Raw genomic sequence first — 8,928 nt, 5'->3', positions numbered from 1 at the left:
AAGCAAGAAATACACACACACACACACACACACACACACACACACACACAGAGTATCCATTTTATATTGCACAACTACTCCTGGGCATCCTGGATGTGGTTGATATACCCAGTGTTGCTCCACTGAAAAAAATGATTTTCCCTTTCCCAGCAGGTATCGATTACCAGTACCTTCTTGATCAGGGGTGAGACTCTGCGTGTCCACATCCCCTTCTCAGGGTTGAGATTTTATCTAGTTTGAAGCTGTGCAGAGCTTGAGTGTGTTGTCACAGTCTCTGCGTTCACACATACATTAGTCCTGTTGCATCTGATGGATGATGTGACCACCTCTGGCTCTTTCTTCTTGGGTTCCAGGGAGTGACCTCAGGTCATCAGGCTTCTGTGGCATGATCTTTACTCACTGAGGCAACTACCAGCCCTCAGTCACTTCTTAATCCATTCAAGGTTTCAATCAACAACAACCATCATAGCAAGTGTGAGGTAATTATTCACAGTGCACAAATAATTTCATTTATCAAAGTATTCTATTTAGGATTGCTTTAGAACTTTAAATTTGCCATGAACAGTAAATGTTTATTTGAAGATGATTTACCATAGAATTCTGGAACCCTTGGATAAAGTCATTTTTTTCCCCCAGACAGGGTTTCTCTGTGTAGCCCTGGCTGTCCTGGAACTCACTCTGTAGACCAGGCTGGCCTTGAACTCACAGAAATCAACCTGCCTCTGCTTCCTGACTGCTAAGATTAAAGGCATGTACCACCATTGCCCAGTTAAGGGTAAGGTCTTTTGAGTTTTCTGTGCACCATGCCTATCTCAGGGTTTTAAGGTACAAAATGCAAACTGATAGGATCAGTAAGCTGAGTTCTAAAAGGTTTAAAGGCTACACACACCACTCAAATTGAAGATGCCAAAGTACAGCAAAGCTGAAGGTGATAAGGCATACTTGTAACACTAGTGTCACAAGTTCAAAACCAGCCTGAGCTATGAAGTGAAGTACAGTGAGCAGGCAGAGAGAGACAGAGACAGAGAGTTAATTAGAATAAGCCTCAAAACTATCATATTAATTAGACAGAATTATAAGCCCACCCTCAAGGACAGGAAGAAAACAATCCCTTAACCTTGAGGGAGATTTCCTCACTTTCCCCTTCAAAGTTGATGGTAGGAGGGTTTTGTTTTGTTTTGTTTTTCTTTTTTTTTTTTTTAACAAATCTTAGCAGTTGGCATGTTTCTACCTCAAAAACAATAACTATTGAAAGACCCCATAGGGAGTTCCCACTCAAGTCCTGGGAGACATGCACCCAAAGAACACGAGAGGCCATCTTGATGCAAACGCAGAGGCAGTTTATTCGGAGCTCCGGTTCGACTCCCAATCAAACTCACGCAGGAGTCCAGGGAAATCGACCACGAAGCCAGGGGTTAGGAGTTTATATAGGAAAAAGGTCTGGGGAAACAAAGGAATTGGTGTGGCTATACATGATTGGTTATTTTAAATGTAGTTCGTGCAGATTAGAGTTGAAAATTCCTAAAAGGGGAGTGCTACTCAGGGTTTCTAGTTGACCTTCAACTATATCTTAAGAGGAACGGGTGGCCCATTAGTCAAGGTCCTCCCGGGCACATCCTTGCAGGCCTGGGCCGTGGATATGTCCTTGCATTTTTACCCTATCTCTATGGTTTATGTCTCCCTGACCTGTCAGTCCCTGGCCGCTTGCCTCTGCTTTGATTTAACTCTTTCAATCCCAGGCTTACGTGGGCAAGCTCGTGCTGAACTTTTCCTTTTCACTATGACCCCAAAAGAACAGTATTCCTTCAGAAATACTATTGTAAAACTAAATCCAGCATTAGACTATGACAATGCCTTTACACATTGGTAAACCCATCTCTATGACTGAAGCCAAGACTACATTTCTGTCGCTTTCTCAAAAAGTCTCCAAACCACCAGTAACCAACCCACAACCAAACTTTGTCACCTCTGCCCTCCATCTCCTTGAAGACAATCTATCAATCAGTTCTTTGGGGCACCTGCTGACCAAATGTTAAGCAGTGAGCCAAAGAATGTGGAGGTCTTCAAAGGTGGTTGAATACTACCTAGTCCTTGTGGAAAGTATCCTTCATTTTTAAAAGAAAAACTTGGTATGAAGAAAAACTGCCAGACTGGGGAAATACAGCTCAGTTGGTAGTGCAGTGTGCTTGTTTAGCATGCACAAAAGCTCTGGGTTTGACCTCCCAGCACCAAATATAACTAGGCACAATAGTCCATGCCTGCAATCCTAACATTTGAAAGATAGAGACAGGAGAATAAGAAGTTCAAAGTTCTTATTAGCTATTTACTGGGATCAAGGCCGGACTGAACTACATGAAATCCTCATGTAGTCTCATGAATGTCTCAGATAGATCGATCAATAGATGGATAGATAGTGTAGTGGCTAATAGATAGGACTAGATAACGGAAAATTCATAACTACAACTATGAAAAAAAAATAACCCTTCTGCCTGGGTACAGTAATACATGTGGATAGTGCCAGGTAAGCAGATTGCAGCCTTATCTAATTTATTTATTTATTTATTTATTTATGCATTCATTTATCTATATATCTATTTATTTGGTGGCACATGGGACACAGCATATTGCGGAGTTAGAGGACAACTTGTAAAAGCCAGTTATCTCCCTTAACCATGTGGATCTCTGGGGTTGAATTTAGGTCATCAGACTCTATAGGAAGTTACCTACTGAGAAATCTCACGGGAGTAGGCATTTTGAAATGGGAGAATCACATGATCCCAAGAATTTAAGGTCAGCCTGTTTAACACATAGAAAGTCTATGTAAGAATGAAGTGCCTTGTGGCTGGAGAGATCTCAGGGGTTAAGTGAAACTGTCCGGCAGTTTCACAAACTGGGTTCTGTCTCTACCGAAGGGAGAAAGGAGACCTGAAACAGAGTTCAAGAACAAAAGGACACGAAGCCAAGTTGAGGGTTTCCAATCAAGGCTCGTTTACTTGGGGGTGGTTTGAGCTTATATAGGCAGGTAAGAACTGAAAACTCCAGAAACAAAATATTTGCATCACATAAACATTGAGAAGTCAGAGAAGAGTCAGGAGGGAGTCACCAACTGCAGATGTCCTCAGGCAATAGGTGTTGTCACCCGCATAGTTATATCTCAGCAGGAACTTCTCCGGGAACTTCTTTCAGAGATAAGCTGATAGTCTGTAGAAGGTCTTTCAGCTTAATTCCCTAAGTGACTGCCTCGGGTGGAGGCCGCCAAAGGCCTGAGGCTGAACTGGGCATGGGAGGCAACAGTTAAGAGCACTGGCTACTCTTCCACCGGATCCAGGTTTGATTCCAAGAACCCACACAGTGGCTGACATCTATATGAAACTATAGTTCCAGGAGACCTGATTCCTCTTCTGGCAACCCTCTTCTGGCATCAACTGGTATGATGCATGCAAGTGGTGCACAGATACACACATACAAAACATCCAATACACATATAATAATTTTAAAACAAAAGAGTCTACAGTCTGGTGTGGTTGTTGATGCCTATAATCTCAGCACCCGGGAGCCAGAAGGTCAAGATACTCCTCAGCCTGGCCTACATGACAAATTAATGCTCAGTCTGTGCTATAGAGCAAGACCTTCATGACAAAGGTGAGTATCTTGGTTAGGGTTTTACTGCTGTGAACAAACACCATGACCAAGGCAACTCTTATAAAGGAAAACTGGGGCTGGCTTACAGGTTCAGAGGTTCAGTCCATTATCATCAAGGCAGGAAGCATAACAACATCTAGGCAGACATGGGGCTGGAGGGGCTGAGAGTTCTACATCTCCATCCAAAGGCAGACAGGAGAAGATTGGCTTCCAGGCAGTTAGGATGAGGGTCTTAGACAAACAAAGCCCACACCCACAGTGACACCCTTCCTCCAATAAGGGCACACCTACTCCAACAAGGCCACACCTCCAAACAGTGCCACTCCCTGGGCCAAGCATATTCCAACCATCTCAGTAAGTTAAAATAAACAGACTTCAACTACAAAGGCATTATCACTAATCCATCAGGTACAACTAACTGATCCCTTCAGTTAGTCTGTTGTACCTTTAAGTGTTTATATACAAATACACTGCTTGCCTAGGGTAATCATAGCAAGAAGATCCCAAGATAGTGCAAGTTATACCACAGAAAAATAGAAAAAATATCATTAACATCAGGACAATCCTGACTCCAGGAAATAAAGGTCTTCCATTCATTCAGTCCTTTAGTCACTCCCTCACAAACATTTGACTAGGCCATATGTTAGGACCTCAAGATAGTTATGGTCCTTGTCATTGCACAGGTCACATTCTAGTGAGGAGGCATGTAAAATGTGCATAATACTATGAGGTTAGCAGTGTGGCTGGAAGAAACACAGAGGGAGAGGCCCCAGTCAGCGCACCGTGGGAGGTTCAGTGAGAAACTCTAGAGACAGCTACACTGAAGGCTAAGGGATGAACACGAGATTTCCAGATAAATGAGGTGGAGAAAGACTGTAACAGGCAGAGTGAAGAGTAAATGAAAAAGCTTAGTGAAGGATCTGGAGAGACAGCTCAGCACTTAGGGCCACACACTGCTCTCTCTCAGAGGATCTTTGGTTCCCAATACCCACATCAGGAAGCTCAGAACCACCTAAAAGATTAGCTACAGGGCATCTAATGCCTTCTTCTGGACTCTATGAGCACTTGCACTCATGTGCACAAACTCCTACACACATTTATTATTATTATTATTATTATTTTTTTTTCTACACAGATATACACATACACACAACTGAAAATAAAACAAACCTGAGGTTTATTTAACTGATAAACTAGAAAAAGAACATACATCAGGATCTTAGAGAGAAAGCAATGGGAAACCAATGAGAAGTAAAATAGAAATAATCAAGAAATAAGGATTGTAAGAGCCTTGAAAAGGGTGCACTTTTCTGTTTCTGTAAGAAAGTACCAGAAACAACCATCTCTCCCAACCCAATAGCAATGTTGATTTTACACTTCATTACATTCTTCTACTTTCTTATTTTGAGGCATTAAGATTACTATCTGTAATTGAAAGAATCTATTAGAAAATCAACCTAACTGTTTTGGAATCTGAGAGTCTGCTTCCTGAGAGTACAATGTTTCTTTTCTTTTTGTTAATTTTTTTATTATTTGAAACAAATTGAAATTTAAATATATTTTGATCATATTCTTCCCCTCCCCTTAGTCCTTCCAGATCCTCTTCCCATTCCTACCCACCCAACTTTAAGTTCTTTCTCAAAAAAAAAAAAAACAATACAAGACCCCCTAAAAGAAGAAAACAAAATAATACATAACCACCACCCCCAATATAACCAAATAAAAGTACACACACAAAAAGCTTTGGAATCCATTATATTTTAGTCAATTGCTCCTGAAAATGAGGCCTGTCCTGCAATACAGCCAATATCATTTCATTGGCAAAAACTGATTTCCCCTCTCTAAGCTCCATTATGAACCTTTACCCTAGCAGCTAGGTTTACATCCATCAATTCATTCATTGTAAACTGTAACAAAATAAAATATAAGATAAAATAAAACCTATCATATCAAAGTTAGACAAGACAAACCAAGAGAAGGAAAAGACTCAAGAGAAACCAGAAGAGTCAGAGACCCACTCATTTGTACACTCAGGAATCCTATAAAAACACTAGTTGGAAGCAATAATATATTCAGAAGGAACCTGACGCAGATGCATGCAAGCCCTATGCATGCTGTCTCGGTCTCTGTGAGTTCATATGAGCATTGATCATGTTGATTAAAAGGCCCTTGTTCTTGGTGTCCTTCATTCCTTCTGGCTCTTACACTCTTTCTGTTTTCTCTTGCACAGAATTCCCTTATCTTTGAGGGGAGGGATTTGATGGAGACATCCCATGTAGGAATTAATGTTCCAAGGTCTCTCACTCTCTGAATAATGTCTGGCTGTGGGTCTCTCTGTAAGTGTTCCCAATTGCTGTAGGAGAAAGATTCTCTGATGATGATTGAACAAGGCACTGATCAGTGTGTTTAGCAGAATGTCAGTAGGAGTCATCTTATCACTTCTTTTTTAGGCCAGTATTATTTGGTGTCCTAGGTCCATGACCTATGTAGTCTCAGGTTCTTGGTCACTCAAGCAGTGTCAGGTATGGAGTGGGCTTTGAGCCAAATCATACATTGGCTCATTATGCCCCCAGGTTTTGTGCTACCATTGCCCTAGCATATTTTGCAGGTATATGAAGAGCTTGGTGTTTATATTTCTCTTTTGACAGTGTACAGAGTACCTTCCTGCAGCAAAGACACTGGAATGTAGAAGTGAAGGCTCTATTTAGGTACCAGCTTGACATCTCCATGTTAAATGACTTCTATATGCTTTGTCTTCAGCAATGGGGCCCTGTTGTCAGTTTGTGGAGAGTAATCTATATTATTGGCAGCAGCCTAGGTTGTTTGTGGATTCCCATGGGGTGCCTTTGGCCAACAACTCAAATAAAACCCAATAAATTAAACAATATTAAATGTGATTAAATCCCAGTACTAGAAGCTTTATTTGGTGACAGGAGATGGTCAGTTGCTACTCTGTCTGCCACATTATTTGTTGATTTCACTTAGATCACCTTCAGGTATGTATACATTTTAGGAGATTTTTTTACTGTATTGGGTGTCCATACTATACCTCAAATACTCCTTAAGTTTAGCTGTCTCTCCCTGAATTCCTTCTCACATCTTTCTTATTTATTTATTTCTTACTTACTTATATTCTGATCTCATATATTACATTCTGAATGTAATTTCCCCTCCCTTCCACCTTCTCTCCAGCCTCTCCCTTCCACCTCCCCTCTCCCCCAGACTCATCCTGTAGGAGAAAAGGGTCACACAAGTAGGCAAAAGAGTCAGAGACAGCCCCTGCTCCCACTGTTAGGATTCCCACAAGAACACCAAGCTACTCAGCCACAACATGTAGGCAGAGGACCTAGGTCAGACCCCTACAGTCTTCCTGATCTCTGTGAGTCCCCAGAGTCCCAGTCAGTTGATTCCGTGGGCTATGTTCTTGTGATACTTGAGCTCTCTGGTTCTTCCAATCCTTCCTCCCCCTCCTCCACAGGACTTCCTGAGCTCCACCTAATGTTTGGCTGCATCTGTTCCCATCTGTTGTTGATGATTGTCCCAACATGATTGGGCTCTGGTCCCAGCACACTCTGTAGGCAGGCCAAACTGTAGATCAAAGGTTTTGTGGCTGGATTAGTATCCCAGTCCCTATACTTGAAGCCTTGCCTGGTTGCAGAAGATGGCCAAATCAGGCTCCATGTCCCCCTTTACTAGGACTCTTTGTTAGGGTTCTCTCATAGATTCCATAGAGGAATGCAAGGGAGATCCCTTTCCCTGGCATTAAGTTTCAACACTGCCATCTAAATGCCCACCCCCAATTCCAGTAATTTCTTTCAGAATTTTCTCCTGCATCCCACCTGAGTGACTTTGAGATTCTTTACACCTGTCAGAATGGCTAAGATCAAAATCACAAATGATAGTTGGTACTGTTGAGGATGTGGAGAAAGGAGACAACAATTCTTCCACTGCTGCTGGGAAGGAAAACTTCTACAGTCACTTTGGAACTCAATGTGGTAGTTCCTTAGAAAATTGGGAATAGTTCTACCTTAAGACCCAGCTATACCACTCTAGGGCAAATATCCACAAGGACACTTGCTCAACTATGTTCATAGCAGCTTTATTTATAATAGCCAGAAACTGGAAACAGCCTAGATGTCCCTCAACCAAAGAAGGGATTTAAAATATATGCTACATTATACAATGGAGTATTATGCAGCTGTTCAAAACAATGACATCATAAAATTTGCAGATAAATGGATAGAACTAGAAAAAAAATCATCCTGAGTGAGGTAACCCAAACCCAGAAAGGCAAACATAGTATTACTCACATATAAATTGCTATTAACTGTAAAGTAGAAGATGGTCATGCTATTCTACAGCCCTAGAGATGATAAGTAGCAAGTAGGGCTTAAGGGGAGCAGGGTGCAAGGATCTCCCTGGGAAGAGTAAATAAAATAGATTTCAAGGGAGGATTGGAGGTTGGGTGGGGTTGTGAACAGGAGGGATCCCTCCCATAATTTAAAATGTGAACAGGTTTATTTTGGCTCACAGATTTAGAGATTTAGCCCATCATTAATCAATTCGTTGCTTGTGGATTTGCATCAAGCCAGTATATCATAGTGGAAGTGTGTTAGTGGATGGAACAAGTTGCTCACATCACAACCAGATCCGGAAAGAGAAAAAAAGGGACTATAATGAGGAGGTCAGCTCAGGAACTTTGGAAAATTCCACCAGACCCTCCTGTCCTGGAAGAGAAAGGTCATAGAGCACTTAGGCACCCCTCCCCTCTGGAAAGGAAATGCTAATTACATCCCTCAGAACACAGGGGGGAACCAGAGCATGTAGATACATTCCTCAAGGCAGAGGAACTGTTTCCCCCACACCCCACCCCACCCCCTGCAGCCAAGGAAAACCCTTGCTACCTCATTCCCTAAGGACCAATCAGTTTAAGTCATACTCTTCTGCCAATCACATTGTGCCTAGTGGCTGTTGCTCTATTCTACACCTGAAAGCTGTATAAAAAACTGGCTAAACAGGCTGCCTGGGGTCACCACCTCTCCATCAGGTCCAGGACAACCCCAACACATTGGAACAATAAATTCCTCTTGCTTTTGCATCAATCCCTGGCTCCTCATTGTTCACTCAGAGGGTCCCTGGTAAGCTAAAGCTCATCAGAATCTTACAATATTACCAATAGTCCCTTTGAGGTCATGTCCCCAAGTGACCCAAACTCTCCACTAATTCCCATATCTTAATGGTTTCACTGTTTCTCTTTTTTTCTTTCTTTCTTTTTTTTTTTTTTTT

This window comes from Mastomys coucha, chromosome X (genome assembly GCF_008632895.1).
Source record: "Mastomys coucha isolate ucsf_1 chromosome X, UCSF_Mcou_1, whole genome shotgun sequence".
NCBI lineage: Eukaryota > Metazoa > Chordata > Mammalia > Rodentia > Muridae > Mastomys > Mastomys coucha.
Note: the sequence above shows the minus strand (reverse complement) of the source record.